This window comes from Cetorhinus maximus, chromosome 4 (assembly GCF_964194155.1).
Source record: "Cetorhinus maximus chromosome 4, sCetMax3.hap1.1, whole genome shotgun sequence".
Classification (NCBI taxonomy): Eukaryota; Metazoa; Chordata; class Chondrichthyes; order Lamniformes; family Cetorhinidae; genus Cetorhinus; species Cetorhinus maximus.
The window spans coordinates 87,280,306-87,296,313 of NC_135882.1; positions in this window are offsets into that span (position 1 = coordinate 87,280,306).

Consider the following 16,008-nt stretch of genomic DNA (forward strand, 5'->3'; position numbering starts at 1 on the left):
TTTCTTCCTAAATTGACAGTTTTTAAGTGACTTCATTGCAATTGTCTGATTCTGCTTTTTTAAACAATTGGTACCATTAATGCCATAGTGAGTTTCCCAATAGGAAGGTCCCCTACATTGTTGCTTGCGGAAGAAGAGGACCAATGGGCGAATGCCAACTAGGCCATTCTGAAGGAGAGGTCTTCTGTGTTTAGCATAAGGGTATCTGGCATAGCAAGGATTAATGTGGGACTGGGAAATTGTACCGCCCACAAAATAATGTAAAGAGATTCACATAATAATGGGCTGAGTACAGTGATAGGCTGGAAGAAACCAGCATGGAGACAGCGATCCTGCAGGGCTGTACCTTGGAGATGTATATAGTTATGAATTGTTAATAAACACTTATGTTCAACCATAGAAGCCTCCAGACCTCTCAGTGAGACACCAAACAACACTTACAATGCTGTGCACACCTGCTGGTACTTTCATTTATAGATATAAGCATTTAATCTTCATTTTCTCAGAAAATTAGTGATGCAAAATCTTCAATTCCTATGAGAATCTGTGACAATAGAGACAATGGTACATATATGATGCATGGCCTAGTTACTCTTTATGTGGATAGTTTTTCATGGGCACTCCAAATCATAGGATTTTATACTTTAGGTGGTATTGGATGAACTAGCGCATTCCAGTTTGCCCACCATAGCTTGACCGACTGTATGCAGGAGCTGACACACTTACCTGGAAGGACTGTGGGGGACTGTCATTATGGGGGAAAAATGCAATTTAAAATGATATGCACTCTGTTACGAGGAAAATTCTGGCTAGGGTGTGATATAGGACTGGTACAGCCAGTAACAACAAAAACTGAAGCCTTGAACCTGGCTCCATCCAGGTTAACTGTAATCCTGAAGTATAGGAATGGAGGTTTTGAGGGTAAAGAGTGCCAAACACCTCACAACCATCTCATAAAATACCCGCTCCACATCAGCAGCAGTTATACAGGGGTTAGGCTCTGACCCACTTTCTTTTGTGCTTCCACACTGTGTTTCCTTTAAATTCATTTTGCCCATCACTTCTTACCAACTCCCCCACTGTACCTCTTTAAGCCTTAGTAAAAGTTGAAATGTTTATCTGAGCTTTTCCAAAGACTGTAAGGGTTGGATTTTCCTGAGCCTAGGAGAGATGACAGGGTGATACCTCTGCCTGTCCACCTGATTCCATTCCACCTGACATCAAGAAGAGTTTATTTCACAGAATCACAGAATCCTTACAGTGCAGAAGGAGGCTATTCAGCCCATTGAGTCTGCACTGGCTCTCTGCAAGAATATTCTACCTAGTCCCACTGTCCTGCCTTTTCCCTGTAACCTTGCACATTCCTTCTTTTCAGATAGCAATCCAATTTCCTTTTGAATACCTCAATCGAACCTGCCTCCACTACCCTCTCAGGAAGTTTGATCCAGACTCCAACTACCCTCTGGTGAAAAAATATTTCCACACATCACTTTTACTCTTTTTGCCAATTATTTTTAACCTGTGCCCTCTAGTGCTTGAGTAGGAACAGTTTCTCGCTATTTACCCTGTTCATACCCGTCAGGATCTTGAATACCTCTATCTAGTCTTTTCTCCGCCTTCTTTTCTCCAAGGAAAACAGTCCCAACCTCTCCAATCCATCCTCATAGCTACAGTTCTTTATCCCTGGAATCATTCTTGTGAATCTCCTCTGTACTCTCTCCAATGCCTTCACATCCTTCCTCAAGTATGATGCGCAAAACTGGACCCAGTACTCCAGATGAGGCCTAACTAGTGTCTTATAAAAATTCAACATGACCTCCTTACTCTTGTACTAAATGCCCCTATTAATAAAGTCGAAGGCACTATATGCTTTATTAACTGCTCTCTCAACATGCTCTGCCATCTTCAATGACCTATGTACATATACACCGAGGTCCCTCTGTTCCTGCACCTCCTTTAGAGTTTCTCCTTTTATTTTATACTGCCTTTCCATATTCTTCCTGCCAAAATGAATCACCTCACATTTGTCTGCATTGGACATCATCTGCCACTTGTCTGCGCAATCCACTAACATGTCTATGTCCTTTGAAGTTCAAGACTATCCTCATCACTGTTGACAATGTTCCCAACCTTCTTATCATCTGCATATTTTGAAATTATGCCCTGAACACCACAGTTAGGTCATTAATATATATTAGGAAGAGCAAGGGTCCCAACACTGCCCACTACAGACCTTCCTCCAATCTGAAAGGCAGCCATTTATCACTACTCTCTGGGCAGAATTTTCCTGTTGGCGTGCGGGGGTGGGCCCCCCACATCTGCACGTAAAATAACACACGGTGACATCAGGTGAGCGTCCCGACGTCACTGCGCACCATTGTGATATTTCACTGGACGGGCATGCGATGATGTCCGACGCGCGCCCGCCATTAATTAACGGGCCACTTAAGGCCCTTGACTCACCAATCGATGCTGATTTTTCGGCACCAGTGCAATCTTCAGGTCGGCGCACAGGCGCAGCGGGCAGGCGGGTAGGACACATTTGTATTGACCTCATCCACGGGCAGGATAAGAGGGTTCACTGGGGTCGCGAGTGTGCACAGTCAAGTATTTATTTTTGAAAGTATTTTAAACTTGCCTGTGTGATCTGCAGCACTTCAAAACGCATATCAGCTGCTTCTTCTGGACTCGTAACCCTCAGGTCAGCACTCTGCTATGAGGAATCTTTTCTGGGCCTGCAGGTTTCAGGAAGCCTTCCCTTAGCCTGGGAATAGGAGCTGAACTGTCCACTGGAGGCAGTTCCTCTGAGGAAAAAGAGGGGGCTAGAGGGAGTGGAGGAGGCTGGAGTGCACATTCAGCCTCCAGGGGAGCCACCTTTGGGAGGGCAGGAGCAGGCACAAGGGGCGCAGGGTCGAGGGGTACTGAGAACATAGAAAATATAAGCAGGAGTAGGCCATTTGGCCCCTCAAGCCTGCTCCGCCATTCATTATGATCATGGATGATCATCCAATTCAATAGCCTGCTCCCGCTTTCTCCCCTTATCCTTTGATTCCTTTCACCCCAAGAGCTATATTTAACTGCTTCTTCAAAACATACAATGGGCAGAAGTTTCTGCCCACCTGGCCAATTAAGGCCCACCCAACGTGACATCCGGCGGGAAGCGCAATGCACTTCCTGTGCGGGCAGGGGGGGTTCCCCAAATGCGAGAGTGCACTCTTTCATGCATGCGCACAGAAGAGCACACATCTCCCTGAGGCTAAGCGCTGCTTCAGGGAGATCACGGAAAGGTGTATAAACTTTAAAAATAGAAAAATAAAAAAATCCTTAACATGTCCCATCTCATGTGACAATGTCACACGAGATGGGACATGTTAATAGATTTCACTGGAACTTTAATAAACTTTTTTAAACCCGACATGAAACCTCATCCCACCAGTGGATGAGGTTTCATGTTTTTTCAGAAGCCCGCTGGGGCTCCTGGCCTGCCCGCCAACCTTAAGGTTGGACGGGCAGGTCCTTTAATTGTTTTAATTATCTATTCAATTGCCTCAATTGGCCATTGGCAGGTCTGTGGGAGCACAGCTGATTTTGCTGAGCCCCCGCCTTCCTGAAAATTTAAATGGGGCGGGATGATGTTGGGTGTTCCCCCCGAAGTCATCCCGGGTCATTTTGCGCGTTGGCGAGTGGGCCCCGCCCCCTGCTCGCCGACGGCAAAATTCAGCCCAATATTTTGGCCTCAACTACTTTCTGTGGTAACGAATTCCACAGGCTCACCACTCGCTGGGTGGAGAAATTTCTCCTCATCTCAGTCCTAAATGGTCTACCCCATATCCTCAGACTGTGACCTCTGGATCTGAACTCACCCACCATCGGGAACATCCTTCCTGCATCTACCCTTTCTAGTCCTGTTAGAATTTTATAGGTTTCTATGAGATCCCCCCTCATTCTTCTGAACTCCAGCGAATATAATCCTAATCGACTCAATCTCTCCTCATATTTCAGTCCCGCCATCCCAGGAATCAGTCTGGTAAACATTCGCTGCACTCCCTCTATAGCAAGAACATCCTTCCTCAGGTAAGGAGACCAAAACTGCACACAATATTCCAGATGTGGTCTCACCACGGCCCTGTATAATTGCAGCAAGACATCCCTGCTCCTGTACTTGAATCCTCTCGCTATGAAGGCCAACAAGCCATTTGCCTTCTTTACCACCTATTGCACCTGCATGCTTACCTTCAGCAACTGTACGAGGACACTCAGGTCTCGTTGCACATTCCCCTCTCTCAATTTATAGCCATTCAGATAATAATCTGCCTTCCTGTTTTTGCTACCAAAGTGGATAACCTCACATTTATCCACATTATACTACATCTGCCATGCATTTGCCCACTCACTCAGCTTGTCCAAATCACACTGAAGCATCTCTTCATCCTTCTCACAGCTCACCCTCCCACCCAGCTTTGTGTCATCTGCAAATTTGGAGATATTACATTTAGTTTCCTCATCTAAATCAATAATATATTGTGAATAGCTGGGGTCCCAGTGGTACCCCACTAGTCACTGTCTGCCATTCAGAAAAAGAGCCATTTATTCCTACTCTTTGTTTCCTGTCTGCCAACCAGTTTTCTATCCATCTCAATTCACTACTCCCAATCCCATGCTCTTTAATTTTACACGCTAATCTCTTATGTGGGACTTTGTTGAAAGCCTTCTGAAAGTCCAAATAAACCACATCCACTGGCTCTCCCTCATCAACTCTACTGGTTACATTCTCGAAAAATTCCAGTAGATTTGTCAAGCATGATTTCCCTTTCCTAAATCCATGCTGACTCTGTCCGATTCTGCCATTGTTTTCCAAGTGCTCAACTATTAAATCTTTTATAATGGACTCTAGAATTTTCCCTGCTGCCGACGTCAGACTGACTGGTCTATAATTTCCTGTTTTCTCCCCACCTCCCTTTTTAAATAGTGGAGTTACATTAGCTACCCTCCAATCTGTAGGAACTGTTCCAGAATCTATGGAATCTTGGAAGATGACCACCAATCCATCCACTATTTCTAGGGCCACTTCCTTAAGTACTCTGGGATGTAGATTATCAGGACCTGGGGATTTATCAGCCTTCGATGCCATCAATTTCTCCAGCACCATTTCCCTACTAATACTGATTTCTTTCAGTTCCTCCCTCTCACTAAACCCTGTGTTCCCCAACATTTCTGGCATTTTACTGGTGTCCTCCTTTGTGAAGACAGAACCAAAGCTCCAACAACTCATCGACTCCAACACCCATCTGGGACCCTCCACCCCTGCTTGTCCCTCCGTCCTCACCCCATCTTCCAATCCCAGCCCCAGCCGCGTATTCACTATACCCCCTGACCTTCCCCTCTCCGATGCTGAACGTTCAGTGCTCAGCAAAGGACTTAGTTTCATACCCTTACGCCCTCATCTCAATGAATTTCGGGCTCGGCATGTTGCTGAACTCTTCTTCCGCCGTCTTTGTCTCCGTGCTCACTTCTTTGGGCAGGAGTCCTCTCCCCGTTCAACGGATCCTTTTACCCACCTCCAATATTCTCCCTCCACCTGGACCCCTCCCTCTGGATTCTTACCTTCTCTTGATCTTTTCATTGAGAACTGTCGGCGTGACATTAGCCGTCTCAATTTCTCTGCTCCTCTCACCCATTCTAATCTGTCTCTCTCTGAACTCACTGCACTCCGTTCTCTCAGGTCCAACCCCAACATTGTCATCAAACCCGCTGACAAGGGTGGTACTGTTGTTGTCTGGCGCATTGACCTCTACCTCGCGGAGGCTGAGCGTCAACTCGCAGACGTTTCCTCCTACCTCTCCCTGGACCATGACCCCACCACTGAACATCAAGCCATTGTTTCCAGGACTGTCACTGACCTCATCTCCTCTGGAGATCTTCCTCCCACAGCTTCCAACTTGATAGTCGCCCAACCTCGGACGGCCCGCTTCTACCTCCTACCCAAAATCCACAAACAGAACTGTCCTGGCAGACCGATCGTGTCAGCCTGTTCCTGCCCCACGGAACTCATTTCTCGTTATCTTGACTCCCTTCTCTCTCCCCTTGTCCAGTCCCTTCCCACCTACATCCGTGATTCCTCTGACACCTTACGTCACATCAACAATTTCCAGTTCCCTGGCCCCAACCGCTTCCTCTTCACCATGGATGTCCAATCCCTCTACACCTCCATCCCCCACCAGGATGGTCTGAGGGCCCTTAGCTTCTTCCTTGAACAGAGGCCCCAACAATCCCCATCCACCACTACTCTCCTCCGTCTGGCTGAACTTGTTCTCACACTGAACAATTTCTCCTTCAACTCCTCTCACTTCCTCCAAATAAAAGGTGTGGCTATGGGTACCCGCATGGGCCCCAGCTATGTCTGTCTCTTTATGGGGTATGTGGAACATTCCTTGTTCCAGTCCTACTCCGGCCCCCTCCCACAACTCTTTCTCCGGTACATCGATGATTACTTCGGTGCTGCTTCATGCTCTCGTCGGGACCTGGAAAAATTTATTAATTTTGCTTCCAATCTCCACCCCTCCATCATCTTCACATGGTCCATCTCTGACACTTCTCTTCCCTTCCTTGACCTCTCTGTCTCAATTTCTGATGATAGACTGTCCACCAATATCCATTACAAGCCTACCGACTCCCACAGCTACCTCGACTACAGCTCCTCACACCCCGCTTCCTGTAAAGACTCCATCCCATTCTCTCAGTTCCTTCGCCTCCGTCGCATCAGTTCTGATGACGCTACCTTCAAAAATAGCTCCTCTGACATGTCCTCCTTCTTCCTTAACCGAGGTTTTCCATCCACGGTTGTTGACAGGGCCCTCAACCGTGTCCGGCCCATATCCCGCGCATCCTCCCTCACGCCTTCTCCTCCTTCCCAGAAACATGATAGGGTCCCCCTTGTCCTCACTTATCACCCCACCAGCCTCCGCATTCAAAGGATCATCCTCCGCCATTTCCGCCAACTCCAGCATGATGCCACCACCAAACACATCTTAGCTTCACCCCCCTTGACGGCATTCCGTAGGGATCGTTCCCTCCGGGACACCCTGGTCCACTCCTCCATCACCCCCTACTCCTCAACCCCCACTTATGGCACCTCCCCATGCCCACGCAGAAGATGCAACACCCGCCCCTTCACTTCCTCTCTCCTCACCGTCCAAGGGCCCAAACACTCCTTTCAAGTGAAGCAGCATTTCACTTGCATTTCCCCTAACTTAGTCTACTGCATTCGTTGCTCCCAATGCGGTCTCCTCTACATTGGAGAGACCAAACGCAAACTGGGCGACCGTTTTGCGGAACACCTGCGGTCTGTCCACAAGAAAGACCCAAACCTCCCTGTCGCTTGCCATTTTAACACTCCACCCTGTTCTCTTGCCAACATGTCTGTCCTTGGCTTGCTGCATTGTTCCAGTGAAGCCCAACGCAAACTGGAGGAACAGCACCTCATCTTCCGACTAGGCACTTTACAGCCCTCTGGGCTGAATATTGAATTCAACAACTTTAGATCTTAAACTCCCCCTCCCCCCATCCCCACCCCGTTTCTTTCCCCCCCCACCCGCTTTTTTTTCAATAATTTATATAGATTCTTCTTTCCCCACCTATTTCCATTATTTTTAAATCTAAAACTAAAACCTTTAGTCTTTCCACCCCACCCCCACTAGAGCTGTACTTTGAATATCCTGTCTTCCATTCTTAATTAGCACTTTTCTCAGACAAAGACCACCACCTTCAACACCTCTTTGACCCTTTTGTCTCTGACATCTTTTGATTATTATCTGCTCACACCACACCCTCAATGTGTCTCTTCCCCCCCGCCCCCCACCCACCTTAAACCAATTTATATTTCTCCCTTGCTGAAACTATGCTGCAGTTCTGCCGAAGGGCCATGGAGGCTCGAAACGTTGACTGATTTCTTCTCCGCCGATGCTGCCAGACTTGCTGAGTTTTTCCAGGTAATTCTGTTTTTGTTTTGTTATGTATTTAGTTGGTCAGCCATTTCTTTGTTCCCCATTATAAATTCCCCTGTTTCTAACTGTAAGGGACCTACATTTGTCCTCACCAATCTTTTTTCCTTCATACAGCTATAGAAACTTTTACAGTCAGTTTTTATGTTCCCTGCAAGCTTACTCTCGTACTCTATTTTTCCCTCCTTAATTAATCCCATGGTCTTCCTTTGCTGAATTCTAAAGTACTCCCAATCCTCAGGTCTATTGTTTTTTCTGGCCAATTTGTATGCTTCTTCCTTGGACCTAATACTATCTCTAATTTCCCTTGTAAGCCATGATTTGACCACCTTTCCTATTTTACTTTTGCAACAGACAGGAATAAACAATTGTTGCAGTACACCCATGCGCTCTTTGAACGTTTGCCATTGCCTATCCACCGTCATCCCTTTAAGTAACGTTTCTCAATCCATCATAGCCAACTCGTGCCTCATACCATCATAGTTTCTTTTATTAAGATTCAGGATTCTAGTCTCAGAGTCAACTACGTCACTTTCCATCTTGATGAAGAATTCTATCATATTATGGTCGCTCATCCCCAAGGAGCCTCGCACAACTAGATTGCCAATTATTCCTTTCTCATTACGCAATACCCAATCTAGGATGGCCTGTTCTTTAGTTAGTTCCTCAACGTATTGGTCCAAAAAACCATCCCGTATACACCTCAGGAACTCCTCCTCTATGGTATTGTTACTAATTTGATTTACCCAATCTATATGCAGATTAAAGTCACTCATAATTACAGATGTTTCTTAATTGCATGCATCTCTAATTTCCTGTTTAATGCCATTCCCAACATTACCACTACAGTTTGCGGGTCTATATACAACCCCCACGAACGTTTTTTGCCCCTTAGTGTTTCTCAGCTGTACCCATACAGATTCCACATCGTCGGAGCTAATATCTTTCCTCACTATTGCGTTAATTTCCTCTTTAACCAGCAATGCAGCTCCTTTTGTCTGTCCTTCCTAGATACTGAATACCCCTGGGTGTTCAGTTCCCATCCCTGGTCACCCTGCAGCCATGTCCCCGTAATCCTGACCATATCATACTTGTTTACATCTATTTGCGCGGTTAATTCATCCACTTTATTGCTAATGCACCTTGCATTAAGGCACAAAGCCTTAAGGCTTGTCTTTTTAACATTACTTGTCCCGTTCCCACTATTTTTCACTGATGTCCTGTTTGATTCTTGCCCTTAATTTCTCTGCCTATCACTTTTCTTATTCCCCTTTCTGCCTCTTGTTCTTGTCCTTGATTTCCCCTCCTCTGACTCCTTGCATAGGTTCCCATCCCCCTGCCATTTTAGTTTAAACCTTCCCCAACCAGTCTAGCAAATATTCCTCCAAGGACATCAGTCCTGGTCCTGCCCAGGTGTAACCCATCCAGTTTGTACTAGTCCCACCTCCCCCAGATCCGGTCCCAATGTCCCAGGAATCTGAAACCTTCCCCCTCACAGCATCTCTTCAGCCACGTATTCATCCAATATATCCTGCGATTTCTACTCCGACTAGCATGTGGCACTGATAGTAATCCTGAGATCACTACCTTTGAGGTCCTATTTTTCAACTTATTTCCTAACTCCCTATATTCTGCTTTTAGGCCCTCATCCCTTTTTTTACCTATGTTGTTTGTACCAATGTGTACCACGACCACTGGCTGTTCACCCTCCCCCTTCAGAATGTCCTGTAGCCGCTCTGAGACATCCTTGACCCTAGCACCAAGGAGACAACATACCATCCTGGAGTCTCGTTTGTGGCCACAAAAACACCTATCTATTCCTCTTACAATTGAATCCCCTATAACTATTGCATTCCCACAATTTTTACTCTTCCCCTGTGCAGCAGAGCCAACCGTGGTGCAAAAGATTTGGCTGTTGCTGCTTTCCCCTGAGAGGTCATTCCCCCCAACAGTATCTAAAGCGGTATATCTGTTTTGCAGGGGTATAGCCACAGGAGATTCCTGCACTGCCTGTCTAGTCCTCTTGCTCTGCCTGGTGGTCACCCATTCCCTTCCTGCCTGTGGACCCTTAGCCTGCGGTGTGACCACCTCTCTATATGTGCTATCCATGATACTCTCTGCCTCGCCGATGCTCCACAGTGTCCCCAGCTGCCGTTCCAGCTCCGAAACCTGGGCTTCGAGGAGCTGCAGCTGGAGACACTTCCCACACACTTGCTGGCCCCGGGCACTGGAAATGTTCCTGGCTTCCCACATAGAGCAGGAGGAGCACACCACAGCTTTGAGCCATGGCTAACCCCTTTAAATTAAACCTTTTGAAAGATACTTAATATTAAATAATATCAATTACTCTCAGGCCCTTCTTCCTTGCTCCTCGTGGCAACAGAGTATAGCCTTTACAAACGATGAACCACAAAATAAAAACTTATATTTTTTTATATTTTGTGTATATATATTTATATACACAAAATTATATAATATAACTTATATTATGTTAATAAAGCCGAATGTCCAAAAAATCACTTGTTACAGTTTTGGAAACCATGCACATGCAGAAGAAAAGAGGCACTCTCAGCCATGGCGACATATCTGATTTTTATATGTCAAGGGAACCAACTTATTCCAAAAAAAATACAATAGTGTTACAAATCAAAACAAATCATAAGGACCTAATCTCAAGCCAACACAAAAGCACCAGTGACAAACCCGTGGTGTGCCTAAGATACCTTATGCTTACGTTTCCGGGTGCTACGTCTTGGTGCTGCCCCATCGCTCGGAGTGGCATCTGAGACAGCCTGCTGACTCTGCTGTCCTGTTGGCCACGATGACCTTGGCGGTCGCCCTCTGGCCTGTGTTGCCTGTGCTGGCCCCGCCTGGGAGGGAGCTGCCAGTTCCACAGCTGGCATCTCCTCAGTCGTCGCAGCTACGGTCACTAGGAGAGGGGCGGAGCAGCTGGTGCCCTCGCCCGGATCGCCCCGAGAGGTGCCCGCAGAGATGACAGGAAGCTGCTGCGCCAACATGAGGTCGCTTCGGACCTCCCTGCTCACCGTGGATGGATGGACACCGAGCTGGGAAAGTTGATGCCCATCTCCCACACTGGCACTGACCAGCTGAGGTCAATGCTGATGTGAAAAGCTTGCTGGTCCAAGCAGATCCCTAGAAAGCCCTGACGGGTCTCCTGGAGGAGCCTCTCCACGAGAGTCACCACTGTCTCCATGGAGGATGCATGGTGCTCGGACATATGGCTCATTGCTTCGGTAATCATTCATGTAGACTCCTCCACCACGGAGACCAAGCCAAGCATAGCCTCATGCATCACTCCCAGTTGCTCCCGCACACCCGGCCGCATTTCCTGCACCTGCTGCATCGTGGACGACTCCAGAGGCGCATCATCAGGCACCGACTGAGTATGTGCCTGGTCCCCTGCAGTCCTCCAACTGCTGGCGCCATGGGCACTCTCTGTCTCTGCCAGATCCTCCAGCGACTGTGAAGTGCCCTTGTCACTGTGCCCTGGGACACTAGCTGATGTTTGAATTCCCACTGAGGTGCTTGTACCTGCGCTAGTGCCTGCCTCACAGAAATGGCGTGACCCTGGTGAGACTTCAGGCCCCTCAGGTATGGGAGGGGGCCTCTGCTGCTCCTCCTCCTGGCCCTGCTCTGATGATGCTGAAAGGAAGAACAAGGACAGTGGATCAATTAACATGGAGACAATGACAAAGTCCATCCCTGTCCCCCAGATCATTATGCATTCACCCTTCCATAACCAATGGTCAAACCGTTGTAGCAAAATTAAATCAATTAACATTCAGCAGTGCTATGGCTGTTGGGAGAACTATGCTGACCTCACTGTTGGACATACATACCTGCCCGTGGCACCCCAGCCTCACCGACTCCAATGGACCTGAGCACATGGCGCCTCTCCAGATCCAGGGCTTCCTGCTCAAAGTGGCTAAGAATGGCGAACTGCGCCTGGCCGCCACCAGTCCTCACACACTCTGCAGCGTTATGAGCATCCTTCTCCTTAAAATGAGAGGCGAACATTGATTAGAGAAAATTGTACATGGACTCTCTTCGCGCATGGCCCACCCCAACCAGACTGGGACATATCAGGGCCCCAGTGCCTCCACAACCCACTGTTGCTGAAAACTCACACAAAGATGCTAGGCCTGCTCCACACCCCCCCACCCCCCCTTGGTCACATGCTGCCTACATCACATTAGGCACCACGTGGTATATCCTTCCATAGTAAGGAGGCGCAAGCAAGTGGAGCGCAGAGAGCAGCAGATGGTTCTTTGCCACGCCATCTTGAAGCTCCCCTCCCAGCATGTCATCACCCTGATTTGGACATGTCCTGGAGTTCAAACACAGCGCCTAGTGCAGCTCCTCCAAGTTGCCCCCAAGCCAGTCATGTGGGTCTCAGTGTAACACATGCTGCGGGGGCAAACCACATCTCTTCATCATACTCTCAGGCTGACCTTAGCATGGGCAATATCTGCATGCTCAACCAGCAAAGGACAAATGCTGTCAATGATGCAGTTCCTACACTCAGACTTGGGGGTGGGGAGGCAGCAGGGGGGTAAGCCGACCTGCTGGGTTAAGTGACCAGTGCCAACATGGTACTCACCCTGCCAGAGCGCAACAGGTCATTGAAGCGCTTGCGGCACTGGATCCAGGTGCACCGCACCACGTCGCGGGAGCTCACAACATCCGCCACCTCCTCCTAGGCACGTTTCGTCATGTGCGGGGGCCTCCTCCTCCCATCCTGGGGAACCAACACCTCTCACTGTGCTGCCACCTCCTCCAGGAGGGCAGCAAGGCAGTCATCCGAGAAACGAGGGGCACACTGGAATAAAAGGGAAAGTAGGCACTTGGATAAGAAATTGGCCTGGCCTGTCCCTCTGCCCTACTCTCCAGCCTCGCCTGCTCCGCTGGTCTACCCTCCGGACTGGCCTGCTCACCAGAAGCCATCTGGTGAGCCCTTCCACTTGACATTGTGAGCAGCCTTGCAAAGGCTGCTAGCGCTTCTGATAAACAGGCCATTGGGTCACCATTGGATCCGGCGGACAGTGCACTCCTGCCGCCACCCGCCCACTCCTGCTATCCTCGGGAGTCGCGCATTACACTGGGCAGGCCTTAATTGGCCTGCCAGCTTAAAATGGCAGCGTGCACCTGATCACGGGCGGCGAATGGGTTCGCGCCCGCTCCCCCGCTCACTCCCGCTTCGACCCCGCCAACCAGAAAATTCAGCCCTCTGTTTCCAGTCACTCAGCCAATTTCTTATCCAACTGCCTACTTTCCCTTTTATTCCATGAACTAGAATTTTGTTCACAAGCCTGTTGTGTAGCACTGTATCAAATGCCTTTTGAAAACCCATGTACATCTCTGTTGCCTCCTTAAAAAACTCCAGCAAGTTAGTTTCACATGATTTTCCCTTAATGAGTCCATGCTAGCTTTCCTTAATCACCCTGCATTTGTCTAAATGACTATTGATTTTGTCCCAGACCAAAGCTTCCAGAAGCTTCCCTACCACTGAAGTCAAACTGACTTGTCAGTGGTTGCCAGCTTTATACTTGCACCCCTTTTTGAACAAAGGTGTAACATTCACAATTCTCCAATCCTGTGGCACCTCCCTTGTGTCTAAGGAAGACTGGAAGATTATTGCTAGTGCCTCTGCAGTTTCCACTCTCACTTCCCTCAGTACCTTTGGATGCATCTCATCCAGTCCTGGTACCTTATCTACTTTAAGTAAAGATAGCCTTTCTAACACCTCCACTGTCTCAACTGTAAATTCTTCAAGTGTGTCAATTACCTCCTCTCACACCCGGGTAGTGTCTTCCTCCTTTGTAAAGACAGATGCAAAGTATTCATTTAATATAATAAAGGTTAATGGGTATGATCTTATAGCCATTACAGAAACATAGTTACAAAGAGATCAAAGCTAGGAACTAAATATTCAGGGTATGTGACTTTTCAAAAGGACAGGCAGGAAGGAAAGTGGTGGGGTAGCTCTGTTAGTATGAGATGAAATAAGTACGAAAGCAAGAAACCATCTTATATCGTAAGATGTAGAATCCATATGGATGGAGGTGAGAAATAACAAGGGGAAGAAGACACTGGTGGGAGTAGTGTCTAGGCCCCCTGACAGTAGCTATACTGTAGGGCAGAGAATAAACCAGGAGACGATGAGGGCATGTAAAAAGGCAGTACATTAATCATTGGTGACTTTAATCTCCATGTAGATTGGGAAAATCAAATTGGCAGAGGTAGCCACGAGCAAGAATTCATAGAGTGTATTTGGGACAGTTTCTTAGAACAATATGTTGTGGATCCAACCAGGGATCAGGCTATTTTGGATCTGGTGATGTGTAATGAGGCAGGTTTAATAAATGATCTCAGAGTAAAGGATCCCCTTGGAAACAGTGACCATAATATGGTAGAATTTAGCATTCAGTCTGAGAGTGAGAAATTTGGATCGGAAACAACTGTGCTAAACTTGAAAGTACTTTCCTGGTTCCCCATTATTATTTCCCCAGCCTCATTCTCTAAGGGGCCTACGTTCACTTTGGCTTCTCTCTTCCTTTTTATATATTTAAAGAAGCTCTGACTGTCCATTTTTATATTACTTGCTAGTTTACCCTCAAAGTTTAAATACAATGGAATGAAGGCAGAGTTAGCTGGAGTGGACTGGGAAAGCAATTTAGCAGAAAAGACAGCTGATTATCAATGGCAGATGTTTAAGAAAAAGTTCATGACTCTCAACAAAGATATATCCTAGTGAGGAAGAAGGATTCAAGGAAGGGAATAAACCAGCCATGGTTAACCAAGGAAGTTAAGGACAGTATCAAATTGAAAGAAAAAACATACAATGTGGCAAAGATTAGTGGTAAGCCAGAGGATTGGGAAAGTTTTAAAAAACAACAAAAGATGACCAAAAAAAAAAAATAAAGGGGGAGAAAATAAACTTTGAGGGTAAACTAGCAAGTAATATAAAAATGGACAGTCAGAGCTTCTTTAAATATATAAAAAGGAAGAGAGAAGCCAAAGTGAACGTAGGCCCCTTAGAGAATGAGGCTGGGGAAATAATAATGGGGAACCAGGAAAGGGCAGAGGTGTTGACTAAATACTTTGCTTCAGTCTTCAAGGTAGAAGATACAAATAGCATTCCAAAAACACTAAATAATCAAGAGGAAAAAGTGTGAGAGGAAATAAATACAATAACTACCACTGGAGAAAAAGTACTAGGGAAACTAATGGGGCTAAAGGCTGTTAAGCCCCGTGGGCCTGATGGGTTGCATCCTAGGATATGAAAGGAAGTAGCTACAGAGATAGTGGATGCACTGGTAATAATCTTCCAAGAACCCTTAGATTCTGGAAAAGTCCCAGAGAATTGGACAATGGCCAATGTAACACCCTTCTTCAAAAAGTTAGAGAGACAAAAAACAGGCAACTATAGGCCAGTTAGCTTAACATCTGTCATTGGGAAAATGTTGGAGTCTATTATAAAGGATGTAATAGCAGAGCATTTAGAAATACATAATCTAATCAAGCAGAGTCAGCGTGGCTTCATGAAGGGGAAAACATGCCTAACAAATTTATTAGAATTCTTTGCGGAGGTAACAAGCAGGATAGATAAAGGGGAACCAGTAGATGTAATGTATTTGGATTCCCAAAAGGTGTTCAATAAGGAACCACACATAAGGCTGCTTAAGATAAGAGCCTATGATGTTGGGGATAGTATATTAACATCAATAGAGGATTGGCTAACTAATAGAAGACAGAGAGTTGGGATAAGGGCGGCATTTTTTGGATGGCAGTCTGTAACCAGTGGAGTGCCACAGGGATCAGTGCTGGGGCCTCAATTATTTACAATATATATATTAATGACTTAGATGAGGGAAGTGAATGTACTGTCACCAAGTTTGCAGATGACACACAAATAGGTGGGAGAGCAAGTGGTGAGGATGACACAAGGAGTCTACAGAGGGATATAGACAGGTCAAGTGAATGGCCA